Source organism: Octopus bimaculoides, chromosome 20 (genome assembly GCF_046866305.1).
Source record: "Octopus bimaculoides isolate indiv1 chromosome 20, ASM4686630v1, whole genome shotgun sequence".
NCBI lineage: Eukaryota > Metazoa > Mollusca > Cephalopoda > Octopoda > Octopodidae > Octopus > Octopus bimaculoides.
In genome coordinates, this window is record NC_142947.1 from 11,170,235 (window position 1) to 11,185,229 (window position 14,995).

The window sequence follows — 14,995 nt, forward strand, 5'->3', positions numbered from 1 at the left end:
ACTCGGGATACTGGCCAGTAATTTTGAAAGGAGAAAAATTTACTAAAGACACTTAGATGTTAGTTGCACTATTAAAACATTCTATCATAGCAAAAAAAAAACTTCATTTAGATAGATAGATAGTTCTCTTAAAACTATCCACCTTAGTGTGTGCAAATTGAAGGTTACTTATTTACACAAAATGCTTCTCGGTTGAAAATATATGCACAAGCTGTTTCAATCGAATATTTAGAGGTTTGTTTCGTTTGTGGACAGTGTGAAAGTTGTATGTGAATTAGAGTAGTTGCTCATTATAATTACGCAATTTTTATGCTTGAACTTCTTGCTAAAGCCATAATTTTTCCCAGAATGTCTGATTGTGTGTTATGTACCTATATATATATATGTACGTCATATCTCACTGGCAGATAAGAATTCATATGAGATTGTTTTTGTTTTGCCTTTTTTTTTTATTATTTCATTAATGTGCGTTTTCATTGCGTTTCAATAACTTTTCCTCTGCATTCATTTACCGACGTTGGTGTCTGAGGGTTTTATTTCCATATATATATATAACGCGTTTGTGTAATCTAGAACAGTCTGTCCATAAAATAGACATATAATCGAAGTATTCGAAGGCTTTTTGTGGACACAATAAACTGATCTCCGTTGTAAGCGGAGGTGGGGGGGGGGGGAGTATCGCTTAATAGGTCTGTTGTTATTTGTTTAGCCCTAGGTGATGAAGTCTTTGGTCACTTGTTAAGAGACCGAAGCTGAGTTTATAACGGCAAAGAGAATGTTCCTTACTTGAAGCTTGATCGAGATGGCGAAGAGCAAGCTGAGAGGTAGGAACTGATTTTTGGCCATGATGTTATTTACCAAACTGGTGCCTGTTTAACCTGTGTTGTTCTTTGATTCAGCAAAGGCGTCCAGCGGGCAGAATCGTTAGGACAAAAAGCCTAGGGGCATTTCTTTCGGCTTTACGTCCTGAGTTCAAAATTCCGCCGAGGTCGACTTTGCCTTTCACCTCTTTGGGGGGGGGGGGTCAATAAAATAAGTACCAGTTACGCACTGGGGTCGATGTAATTGATTATCCACTTCCCCCCCCCCCAAAACTTTCAGACCTTCTGCTGATGGTAGAAAGAAATTATTGATTGAACAGACTTATAATAAAAACCGTTCCTGTTCTGACCATCACGTCTTTCCTCCTTCCATACACAGTGCACTCAAGGCCACAACATCCGATGACCTTTTCTAAGACGATATATAGAGTGTAATTTGAGGGATTTTTGGCTACTATTTCTAGCAGTCCGTTTGATCGTCGTTCGATCAGGTTTGCTGACAATTTCATTTTACCTCGAAAAAATAGGTTAACATATATCACAAAAACATTAAGCTGTGTGTGTGTGTGTGAAAGAGAAGAGGGCGGGGCCTTTATTCTGTTCAATCAAGCCTTCACAGAAAGCTGATGTCTATTTTTAGTAACTAAGCATAGTTCCCAAATAAGTAGTTCTTAATGTATACTCACTATCAATTAGTTTTCCTGCAACAGCTTTTTTGACTTCGACTGAAACTGAATTTTCAATTAACTTTTCACCCGACAGACAGTTTGATTTGCTGGATCAGCTGAGCGCTGGAGAAAAACTACCTTTTAGCAATGCCACCCTGGGTACAACTGAGCAATCGCTTCGGGATTAAGGTGGGAACGGACTGAAGGAGCCAGAAGCCTGTGTATGTTGTTACCTCGCTCGAGGGCCTATAATGCTGCTCTGGTGGCCCTGCCTTTTCGTATTTGCTTATGTCTTGATCTGAAAGTCTTCCATCTGGATCGACTTTACCTTTCATCCTTTCGGGGGTCGATAAGGTCGATTCTACTTAATGCCCTTCTTGGCAGTATCCCACCCAGCATGGCCCCATCTAATAATGCCTGCAGCCATCAATTCGTTGATAACAATTTAGTTTCTTTTTCGTTAACAGCTTTTATTCTTAAAATTACGCTTTTCCACACTAATGTGGATTGCCTTTTACAAGGGTAGAGTGGACAAATTACCATGTTTAATGAATTCAGGATAGATTTATTATCATTATTCGTTAATTGTTCGACAAAGGGGTATAAACGCGTTTATTCGTTAAAGGCACAAGCATAACTATATGGTTAAGAAGTTCGCTTCGCAACTACGTGATTTTGTGTTCGGCCTTACTGCACGGAACTTCGGGCAAATGTCTCCTACTATAGTCCCAGGGTGACCAATGCCTTGGTCGGCAGAAAGTGTGGGCGAGCTGACAGAAACGTTAGCGCGCCGGGCGAAATGCTTATCAGTGTTTTTGTCTGCCGTTACGTTCTGAGTTCAAATTCCGCCGAGGTCGACTTAATCCCTTTGTCTGTCCTTGTTTGACCCCTCTATGTTTAGCCCCTTGTGGGCAAGCCCGTCGTATGTATGTATGTATGTATGTACGTAAGTAAGTCTGTCTTTGTGATTTTTGCCTTCTTCCTCTCCTCAAACACACTCACATAAACCGCTTGACAATTACGTTCCTGTAATTTAGCAGTTCAGCAGAAGAGGTCGACAAAAATAGCAGACTTTTAAAAAAATAATTACTGAGGTGGCAGTACCCCACTACAGGGTACTGAAACAAGGAAAAGAGTTGGGGTCTTTTTGTTTGTTTCTTTGGCTGTGGGGTAAGTCTCGGTGGTTGAATCGTTGAACGTCATTGGATTCGTTCGATCTATCTGTCGAAATCTTAACTCCCATCGTCAGCCAGTTAGCTCTTTATAACTAATTTGAATGCCTGGTTCCTCGTTTTTACCAAATTCAAACGAGTCCAACAGGAACGAAATGCTCACCTGAATTTATTATGGATAACAATTTAGAAATAATAGCATGAATGGTGTTTTGTTTTGTTTTTTTACTTTCTGCTGTTAGTTACGAAAGTTATTAGTTTAATCGATTTTCGAACTCTCAAACAAAGGATGAATAGAACATCTGCAATTGTTGTTGTCGTCCTTGTTGCTTTCAATGCAAAATTTTTCTGTAGTAATCATGGTTTTCTTGGTTATAATTTAATTACTATGGTCGTCATGCAATTTATTTTAGTTTTTAATTATTGTTGGAAAAAAATTTTTTTTAATGTTATTTGCTGCTTGTTTTACGAGTCACTTGATCTAAGGTCGTATGAGGAAGCCTGAAGCAATTACACTGTCCATTTAAAACTCACACATGGCTGTGTTATATATATATATATATATATATGTATGTATGTATGTATGTATGTATGTATGTATGTATGTATACGCGATGTTGTATGTATGAAATTAACAACACTGGTAAGGCGGCGTGCTGGCAGAATCGTTAACACGCCGGGCGAAATGCTTAGCGGTATTTCGTCTGTCGTTACGTTCTGAGTTCAAATTCCGCCGAGGTCGACTTGACCTTTTATTCTTTCGGGGTCGATCTAATCGACTGCCTCCTCCCCAAAAAAATTCAGGCTTTGTGCCTATAGTAGAAAAGGATTAACAACACTAGTGCATTGAACAGAAATACCTTATATATTTCCAGTTATTTCCTTTAAGCTGAGAGGGCGGCTTACCTTTTCGTCCCTTGCGAGATCGACAAAATAAATAGCAGCTGAAGTATCATTGTTCCGAATGACTCTTTTTTTGCCATTTAGTTCGGGAAAGAAAGACTGCACTCATGAACTTTTCCACTACCACACCCATGCACACTTTTGTTTCGGTCCCGGGCCTCCGAGATTCGGAGGAAGAAAAGATTTTATCCTCAGATGAAAAGCCTTAATCCGAATCTTTTGCAATAGAATGGAGTCTTATAAAGGCATCCAGGAACCAATTTAAAAGGGTGACGAATTTAGTCTATCATTAAAAAATATACAATGTTTTGGGGAGTTTCATTAACATTTTTTGTTGTTAATGTTTAATCATTTATATACTATTCCGGGTTTTTTTTTTCTTCTTTTTATTGTCACGTTCCTTCACTTCGATTTTTGTTTGTGCAAAGTTTTCTGTCTCAAAGATAAACAATACTGGGACATCTGGACAACATAAGGCTTTTTATGACTTTTCCTATGGCATACGAAGTGTCAGGATTATTATATAAACATGATTTTTTTACTAGAATTTTGTAACATAATATTTATGTCGTCAAATCTCTTATAAGTTAAGCAATTTCCTTTCTTTCAATTTGAGCAAAGTTTGACAGTTTTGTGATTGTGTGTGGGGGGGGGGGGAAGAAGGGTCTCTAGTGTGGCAAGTGACGCAGTAGAGTGGTACTTTCTTCTGAACGTCACATTTTTCGATTAAATGACGTAGTTTAAGTTTATCGTAACGGGGGGGGGGGGGGGGGTTTGAGAGTGTCGGAAGTAAGTAAGGAACGAAAACGGACATGATGTATTTGAATTTACTACGTCATTGTACATCATGTAGTAGATAATACTGAAGGTGGTTACATGTGGTGTGAGGGTGGTACTTCGCCACTCGGAGTGTTGGACGTCGCGTTCTCTTATATGATATTATCGCTGCACGATTACATGGAAGAAAATTCGACAAAAACCACCACCTTCTCTTCTACACAACAGCTTAATCACGTCAGACTGGCACTGTGCCAGTACGATAATGTTTCTACTACTCATTCTGCCAAATTATTCAGAACGTTTCTCCAATGTCATAAATTAAGGCTTTCATTTTAGCTCATAACACATTCTTCAAGCCTGAACCTCTCTGAAAATTTATGACTGATATCGGAGTACTTTTGAAAGCAAGAGATCTTTTATCTGTAACGACACAGGAAGGATGTTATGAATTAATTCACATAATCGGAAAAAGATTACCAGTGTTGTAATAAAAATGGTTTTTTTTTTAAAATTACACGGCAACAATGCCGTAAAATGTTTTGGCTAAACATTTTTCCCCCTTAATATGAATGTCTTGGGGGTAATTTTTTTTTTATAAGCTAATAGAGGGACTGTGTTCACAACCGTTACATACCTTCCCATTAAAAAAAAAGAAAGAACTACGCAATAACAATTCTGTTAAACGTTTTGAGTAAACCTTTTTTTTTTTTAATCTGAACCTTTTTGGGAGTCTTTTGTTTTTTATAAGTTAATCGAGAAGCTGTGCTCTGTTCATTGCACGCCTTACTAGACTGGTGTGAAAATTGACTTGGTTGGTGTTTCATTTGTGAATTAGTTAAAGGGAGAATGTAAACAGTTGAATAAATCGTTAAGTCATTAAATCACATTCGATCAAAAGAACGAGCTCTCTACCGTCGACCCGTCACTATTCATTGGTCGTGTATGCTAATTTCTCATAACTTTCCAACTCTTTTTGGGCGTGTTTTGTGGAACATTTCAAAATCTCCGTTAATTTGCAGAATATAATTTCGGTGGCTTAAAAATAAAACAATACATTTTAGAGCTTTTTAATTAGCTATCGATTAGGGATCTGTAGCTAAATGTGACCATTTGCCCCCCCCCCCACCTTCTTAAGTCTCTAGTTTCACTAAATTTTAATTAATTTTTTCAGCCATACTTTTTGTTTTCTTTTTAAAGTTTTTGACACCAGAGTAATCCAGTTAAGGTTTTCAAAACGGCCATATTATATTTTGACGAATAATAATTATATTGTTTTATAAATTATTTTATCTTTTAAACACAAAACTACGCTAAGAAAATAGATTAATAAAACACAGCGAGGAAGCATTTTTTATTGTTCGATTCTTACGACCTCAATAGCGGACACTTACACTTTTAATTCACTGAATCTAGGTCACGGGTATACAGTTCTAAAAGAAAATAGAGGCTGGACTTTGTCTGCATGTGAGAGAAGTATTGATCTACTAATCGTGTAGATTATTTTGGTAATCGAAGTTTTTCGATTGATTCTTACTTATGCGAAACACCCGCTGTATGAGTATTTTGTGTACATGGCTCCCTTCTGAGGTACTTTTCTTAAGACCATGAGCAAAGGCTTGAAATTTGGGGGAAGTGGGGTTAGTCGATTACATCCATCCCACTAGTACTTATCTTATTGACCCCGAAAGGATGAAAGATAAAGTTGACTTTGGCAGAATTTGAACTGAGAACATCAAGCCGGAAGGAATGCCGCTAAGCATTTTGTCCGGCGTGCTTACGATTCTGCCAGCTTGCCGCCCATATTGGTTTTAATAATCCTTTCTGCTATAGGCACAGGGCCTGAATTCGGGAGTGGAGGGAGCAAGTACCCCAGTACTCAACCGGTACTTATTTTGTCGACCTCGGCGGAATTTGAACTCAGAACGTAAAGACGGGCGGAATGTCGCTAAGCATTTTGTCCGGCGTGCTACCGACTCTGCCACCGACTCTGCCACCTCGCCACTTTTTTTTTTGTGTGTGTGTGTTAATAAGTGCCGGAAGTAAGGTGTTTTCGCTTTCCGTTGGCCAATCAGGTTTCTCGATATTACAGCTCCCTTTGTTGTTTCTTTCCATTGGTGAAGTTTAGTTTTTCCCCAGGTGAGATTGAATATTGCATCGCACCGCACATTATCCTTTATCCCTCTTGCGCGTGAACATGTTTTCAGATGCAGCAAAAATTGAAATCTTCCCCCATCACTGTCCTAAATAGCCCATGCAAATATATATTTTCCATTTTAAGCAGCTATTTTAGACAGGTTTGTTTTCAATTCTTTTCTTTATTTCCTTTTTTTTTTTTTTTTTCAAGTTTTCTTATAAGTTAGCAAACTTCTTTTAAGCAATTTAGTTTTGGTTTGTTTGTTTGTTATTTTAGCAATTTTAGTTATTGGATTGCTACAATCCTAGAGCGTCGCCTTCGCGGGGCAATCAATCGATTTGTATCGACTAAATTATTCCTATTATAATGTCTATTTTGTCGCTTTCTGTATATCGAATGGCAGGTGGTTTAGCTTCTCCAACGGACATACAATTTGGCGGACAAGATACCGCAAGAAGTGCTTGTTGTTATTTAAACACATATTTGTGTATGTTCATCTTATAAGTGATTGATACGTCGCGTTTTTATTACTTAGTAAAATATTGCCCTATTTGTCTTACTCGGTTTTTATTTATGATGTATAAAAACCATACCATCAAAAAGCACCTTTGCGTTCCTTTTGTATTCCAGCGCCGGGACACTTGACAAATTGTTAATTAATTCTCTGAGTGCAATTTTACTGTGACCTAAAAATAAAAGCAGAGAACAAATTCTATGTCAGTAACTCTGTGTGGTTAATTAATTAGCTATTTGCTTGTTGGGAGATTAAGTAGGGAGAATGTGGCCCTTTTTTACCAAGCCTCAGAACGCTTTTGATCCTATTCGTTTTGGTTTTCAATATTCGCTCCTTTTTTTTTTCCTCTTCCTGTGGCTTTGTTTAATTTCTTTCTTTTTTTTTATTGCAACTTTGCGAATAAAAAAAAAATTAATAGTTTTTAATTGTGTTGCGAAAAACATGTTCAATCATTCCAGTAGTGTACAATATGGTTTTGTGGTGTTGTTTTAGACCTAGTGATCGAACAAGCATTTGATCAGAAAAGACATAACAGTCGGAGATCCGACTGTTATTTCTAACAACTCGAACGGTCACTTCGAAGTACCTTTGTAGGCGCTGTTCGCTGACATTTTTGGGGGTGGGGGTGGAGTGTAAACATAAAAATTATTTTTAAATTCATCAAAAAAGCCCCCTTGTGGACAGTGTGGCCTGTGGCAACTTCCTATGAGGTTATTGTGGCCTGGTGTCGCTAAAGTTTATTGTCCAGCTATCACCACAGTCGATTGAGTGAGTAAGTACTTCGTCACTTCAAGCTTGTCTGTGTGTGAAGCCCTAAAAAAAAAACGAAAACATTCTGAAATTTTGTATTCGTAGTTTATATAAATAGGAGGAAATTTCCAGTTGTTCTTACCGTATTTTCTGCTTTCTCAGCATCAAAAAAATAAAGGTTTATTTACATTCTTTTCATATTTTTCTTTCTTTTGTTATATTAACTAAGAAAAAAAAAAGCGAGTCAACTGAAATAAGACTGCAATGATACTTTATATAAAAGATATGTTTATAGAAAAATATCAATGAGGCAAAATAAAATTGAATTATTATTTATTCTTTTTAAAAATAACAATCATCGTTGTGAAGTGTTTCAGTTTATTCGCCCTTTTTTTTTTCCGTGGTTTTGGCAATTGAATTTTTAAAACTACGTATAAACTCGAGGGGGTAAAAAAGCCTTTTGCTCTTATTCAAACTGAGGAGTTAATTATAATTTTCGATTTATTTTATTTTCGCGTATTGATTCGTAGTCATTAATGTTTGGTCGGTGAAATTTTTAAAAAACTACATTGTGCTAACGACGAACATTGGGATTTAATTTGTGATCCAAAATTGTATTTTTTTTTTATTAACAACTTTGTAACCAAAATGTTGCCTCTCCAGTTGATTTAATTATGCCATTGTTGTTAATCACTTAGCTTTAATTCTAAGCGTTCGTATCCGATCTGACATAATTTATAATTTATTACGTGTACAGAAGTTAGTTGTTAAAATCTCTAATTGCATCACACACACACACTTATGCAGAAATGCTCATGGATGGCCACAAATGGGTAGAGACTAGCAGAAATTGATCTCGGTATCTCCCGTTAGAAATATTTGTCTGGTCAACCGCTTCACAGATAATGTACACGCGCGCGGATTTGCAGATTAAACAAAATATTTGTGAATCTTGATGCCCTTATCAAAACATTGATTTACAATTTCCACAGTTTCAGTTTGCCAACCTCGGTCGAACTGACCTGTGGTCGTAGGTGTTCAGTCCACTACTGTTATGACATTGTCCTGTCACCTGTTTTTAGGACTGCGTAATTTCCAAATCACACAGCCAGTATCTGTTGGAGTTTTGAGCGATCGCGCGCACACAGTCCCTCTTCGAATCGTCTCAAATGATACATATATTGTGTGTGTTAGTGTATGGTCCCGGTGTAGCGATTTTAGATTAACCCATTTCGCCTCGTAATTTAGATAGGCATTCAATTTATCTGTAAATAGAATGGGATCGATATGAAATTACCTCTGGGTAGTTGGAAGGTCATTTCATTCCTGCCGCATAAGAAGAACAAGTAGTAGTTTGTGAAATCAGGTTCAGACTGACTGAGGGCGATATAGAATTGATTTCAAATTATCAGTGGAGTAACTTGGGACGGGGGGCGGGGGATTAGCTTGAAGCTTTGGTAGATCTAGGTGTATATTATCGGACCTGCCCTTTCATTTTTAAGACAGTAAGGTAGTATTTGAAAGAGATTTTGACTGCTCTTTCAAAAATCATCCTACTCTTGTGATTGAACGGCGGCATAGAGTCGAGTTTCCCCCCCCCCCCCCATCTACTGTTAGCTTTAATTCTTAATATATATATATATATATAATGGGTTTATTACATTGCATGTAATAACAGTTGGTATCAATTACACCTTATCACTTGACATTGCACCTGGGTACTAATGAATGACGTAATTGTTTCTAATAATTAACATTTGAAGAGAGAGAAAACAACTGATTGTAATAATCTTTACTAATCAGTCGTATTAAAGTGTTGTACAGTGTATTTAATATAAAGAAAAAGAAGACGATGTTTCAAAGCAGATAGGAATAAAAAGAGGCAATCAGACCAAGAGAGACTGGTTGTTTTTGCGTCATCCTCTCCTAGTCTTAGGTCATCCAACTTTCCTCCTCCTTTCAGGTTCCCAGTCTAACACTTGTCCTGCAGTGTCTCGTTAGAGTGTGACCTGTCCAGCCCCATTTCCTACAGTAATCCAAAATCCCTTACATGTGTTCTGCAATCCTTAGTGCATCTTCCATGTTGTTTAATTTTGAGAGTTAAGCTCCACCAATGTCTGTGCAAGTTATGAATACTGAAAGAGTACATCTGGTCCCACATTAAATACAACATCCTCGGGTCAACCAAAACCTTAGAATTCAAGATGAGTTGACTAGTTATGAATTGTGTGTGGAGACTTTATCAGATGGATTATACATGTAATTAAAAGGTATGGCTGTGTTTCACACTGATTTAGAGGTGTACAATAAGGGTACACATATCTCTGGAATACTCAACCACATAATTGCTAATCCAATGAGTAGAGAATTGAGTTGCTCAAACAACTGAATCTGGGTCATCAAAACCAGCTGAGACCCATTCACTTTCCAGGCTTAGTAAAGTTGATGTTGTTTATAGTATTTTGCTGTTCTTGTCCAGTGGCACTGAATTTACAACTAGATGGGTGGGTCATTTGAGGATTAAGCATTTTGCCCCTCCCCCACATACATACAGCATGACGGACAGGTAACTAAATAAGCAATACAGGTGACATCACAGCTGGATATCAGGTGTCAACCAACCATACATTCTCTGAAAGGTGTGTGTGTGTGTACAGTTCAAAAGTTGGTGTAATTGGTAGAATGTCTGGTTGTACTGCTGTATATAGCGTTTGGTAGCGTTCTTGGGTATAAATTTTTGCTCAGTGTTGATTGATAAAGTAAGTAAATATTATGATAGGGAGTATTCCAGTCAATCGCCTACGACCCTTGTCAAGAGAAAGGTCAAAATAAGAATTGTTGGATACAATAACCTTATCAAGAAGCAGGTAGAATTGAAATCCTATACACACACACACACACACACACATATATATATATGCATTAACACATACTTTTGATATCACCCAAATAATGTTTAATAGGCTTCGCATAGTGATGGAAAGAAAATCAGTAGGCAGAGAATAAAAATGAAGTAAGCAAGAGGCACACACAAAGCAAAAAAAAATATTTCTTGTCGAACGCAATAAATTATTGATATCAAAAGAAAAGCTTTTTCTTTTTCTTTCTTTCTCATTAAAAAGAAGAAAAAAAAACAACAAAAGCATGTAAAAATTCACACAGAGAAAAATTCACAAAACCAATACTAATAATATACATCTAACTTTATTGTTTCTTCCAACAGTCATCATTGATTTTTATATTAAAATATTTATTTCACTACAAAGAAAGACTAACACATTTCTTTGAGAATCTTTTCTTTTTTTTTTGGTTTGTTTCTCTTTTCTTAAAAAAAAAACAAAGAAACTCGTTATTACTATTTTCATTTTCCTACCCTTATATCTGCGCTGACTCTCCTTCTCTGTCGTGTATGTTTATCGAGAGAGAGAGGATTTTCCTTGACTTGATTTTATAAATCTTTCATGTTTGATTTTTTTTTTTTTTTCTGACACCACCTTAAAACATATTAGGAACATTTCAATCACACTAACGATGTATATCATCATCGTCGTTTAACGTCCGCTTTCCATGCTAGCATGGGTTGGACGATTTGACTGAGGTCTGGTGGGCCAGGAGGCGACACCAGGCTCCAATCTGATTTGGTAGAGTTTCTACAGCTGGATGCCCTTCCTAACGCCAACCACTCCGAGAGTGTAGTGGGTGCTTTTACGTGCCACCGGCATGAGGGCCAGTCAGGCAGGTACTGGCAACGGCGTATGTATTTACATTAATACAAATCAAACACAAACAGGGCAATTCTTGGTTTGCTCTAAAGTTGCGGGAAGAGGCAACCGAAAATTCCCTTGAATCATTCTACCATCATCAGAAAGACAAAGAATTACATAAAATATCATTGTCCTTATACTACCATGTCCTTGTGGGATAAAGAATTAGGGCTAATTGAGGGCCTGAACACTTTTATCTTTGATCATAAATCTGCTTGATCACGGTTTGTTTTTCAGTGAGATTAAATGTCCGTAATAAGACAAGCTTTTCAGCTTCACTCAAGAATGGCTTTTTCTATTTTTAAAGTCTGTGTTTATGTCCCCATAACTTAGCGATTCAGCAAACGGACACTGATAAAGTAAATAGCGGGTTATTAAAAAAGAATAAGTCTTCAAGGTGGTGCCCCAGCATGGCCTCGGTCTAATGACTGAAACGAGTAAAAGATAAAGGGATATGAACATGCATAATATTCAAATATACTTGCGTAATGGAATGTGCTCTTCTGTAATATCTTTTCAATTTACTTCATCTTAACAATATATTCTTTGAATTATGACACCAGTCCAACTGTTAGAATATTACATACACCTTCGCACATCCTCTCCCTTCCCATCTGCAATAAACATAAACCTGCACTCAGAGAGATATTCTCCCTGTAACACATCAATGTTATGAACACTAAAATAGTTTTGTGGGGGTGGCAACATTATCGTTATTAGCATTATTACGAGGGTAAGAAGTGAATTCGATGTTAATTGCTATGGAATTTATGTTGTAAGCCAGCGAGAGAGAAAGAAGAAAAAAAAGAAACATATCTCCTAACTGTAAATGCCAAATAAAAGAATGTCTAGCTCAATGTATTTCATCTATGCATCATTTGCCATATGAACAGGACAAGGTCTTTCACTATTTTCACTGCTTTCATCTTTTACACTTACTTTGTTTCGTTTCTCTTTGTGTGTGTGTGTGTGTGTGCTTTTAGTTTATTTTGTTCCACTGTCTAATGTCTGAAAAATTACTAAAGAGTATGTTTATTCTTATTAAAGCAAGCAAATTAACTCTGTTCTACTACTTTCTGTTGATGCCAAGCCAAAGACATTCACCTACATTTATATGGACATACAAACACATACACATATATATATATATATATATAATGATAAAGGTGGCTTATTCGCAATTTACAACCAGTATATATATATATATATATATACATATATATAATTCAATAATAGGATAAAGTCTGTAAGAATTTATCAAGTAGTTACCGTGAAAAAACCTCATAAGGGAAAAATCCATCATTTATTCCCTATAAATATATGGGCATTACTATACATAAATGCCTCACACTAAGAGGGACTCTAAAGTCAAACTACCATATATACACACACTCACAAGTAATACAGTAAAGAAGGCAAGGTGTATTCAACCATATATGATGACATGTCATAGAAAAGCTTTTCTGATAAGAGAGAGGGGGGGACTGTATGTACAGTTTATAGTATTATCAGGGTGTAGTTTTACCTGATTTCTTGCATAGGCACCAGGTCTCGGGTTGCTGTCTTTTATTTTAGGGTGGACGAAGCGAGGTAGTTACTCGTATTTAAATCAAGGGGAAACAAGCTTTTTTGGTAGTTTATGGTCTAGGTCAGCTTAACCTTTCCAGTTTACTGGAGTCAGTAAAATAAACTGTCAGTGATAACCTACAGCACTCACTGTAAGGGCCCGTTTTCATGCTAGCATGGGTCAGGAGGAGTCAATACTAGTCTCGCCTCTCTCTACCAGCAATGTTTTCCACTGGCAAAAAGTAAGGCTGACACTTACAGACAGGTGTCAGAGTCAGAAAGGTCATCACCATGAAAACAGTTATCGCAGGGCATGTTATCCAATGCACTGACGGTTCTTGCTAATCTATTGCTCGGCATTGGTACTTTTGTTGACATTAACACCACCCACCCAGTGTTGACCTTGTGGCATTTGAAGCCAAAGTGCAGCAGCTCTGGACAAATACCACAGTGAATTCCATCCTGCTCTTTAACAACTCTGCTGCCACTTTGCCCCTGTTCTGTATACTCCAAGTCATCTCTGTTCTAGCTCCATGTCAACATTTCGTCATAAGCTTCTTACTCTCTTCAAATTTCTTTGTCCTCTTCAACAACATTCCCTTTGGTTAGACTTCGTCTCACAGTGCTTCCTTCGTTAATTACTTTTATATCATCCAGATTCCTTTTAATTCTAGTCCCGCCTGCTTCCTTTGTTGAACCGTTAAGTTTTGTCTTCTCAATTCAAGTTATACTCGTCTCAGTTTTCAATGGTCTTTGTAGATCTTCACCATTTATTGCTGGTAACACATTTACGCATCATCATACAAGCTATATTTTCGTTTTGGAAAGGGAGGAGAGAGAGAGAGAGAGAGAGACAAGCAAAAATAAAGATACACTATTTTAATTTTCTATACATTTTTATCATAGAAAAAACCCATCTTTTTCGAGATTACAAGAGGGCAGGAGGATGTGTAACCCCTTTGTCTCCTACAAGAGTAGAAAGAAATTCTCTAAATAGCTTCCAATCATGACAAGCTGTAGCCAGCATGCATGCTATAGCAACACTAGTTAGATCATGTTTTTTAACAACATAACTTTTACCAATACTAAATATGTCTTTACAGTAGAAATTCCTCAAGTTGTAATCTGTTACAAATAGATGGAATCATTTTTTTCTTCTTTCGCTTCTTGTCTCGAATACAATTTCTCTTTTGTTTTGTTTGTCGTTATTTTTTTTGTATTATTGTTTGAGGAGGGAATTTTTTTTTCTTTTCCTTCATCATTTCTTGCAAATGCAGAATTATTATGCGTTCATGGACCAACCTTTTTTTTTTCTTCTAAAAATTATGCATTATTTACAACTATTTTTTAAATTTTTGTATTATGTTCTTACTGCAGTTTTTTAGTTTATATGCTGCAATACAAAGACACAAAACAGTTTTGTCCTCTTCCTACTGAACCATTTTTGTGGGGAGATATTTCTAAGTTAATGAATAAATACAGAACCATTGTCTATTTGAACAACTGCAGCATTAGTACAGCTCTCATATCCTAGGCTATGTTTGTATGTGAGTATATATCAAGATTATACATGTTTGGCGTGTGTGTATAATACAACATCACTGGTGCCAAACCGTATCGGTCTTTCCCTTGGATAACATCGGTGGCGTGGAGAGGAGAGGCTGGTATACATGGGCAACTGCTGGTCTTCCATAAACAACTTTGCCCAGACTTGTGCCTCAGAGGGTGCAATCCTATGGTCATTCATGACTGAAGGGGGTTTTTACCCTTTTTTTACATATATATTTATATATATATGTATTCACCTGGAAATAGATATATACAAATGAAAGTCTAAAATCATCATCATCATCGTTTAACGTCCGCTTTCCATGCTAGCATGGGTTGGACGATTTGACTGAGGACTGGTGAAACCGGATGGCA

The 14,995-nt window shown here is 36.9% G+C and overlaps 1 protein-coding gene and 1 long non-coding RNA gene across 10 annotated transcripts in view; one reads left to right on the plus strand and one right to left on the minus strand.

Annotated features, from left to right (window-relative positions):
• The window catches only part of LOC106869286 (uncharacterized), a 278,508-nt gene that overhangs the window by 202,906 nt on the left and 60,607 nt on the right, over positions 1-14,995 (plus strand). The gene's annotated exons all lie outside the window — the stretch shown is intronic.
• LOC128250221 (uncharacterized) overlaps positions 6,840-14,995 on the minus strand; it is a 38,107-nt gene continuing 29,951 nt past the window's right edge. For 2 of the 7 annotated variants that reach the window (XR_016237498.1, XR_016237492.1), the window contains exon 3: positions 6,840-7,164. This is a non-coding gene — a long non-coding RNA (uncharacterized LOC128250221). The other 5 variants (XR_016237495.1, XR_016237503.1, XR_016237499.1 and 2 more) reach the window with 4 other exon arrangements.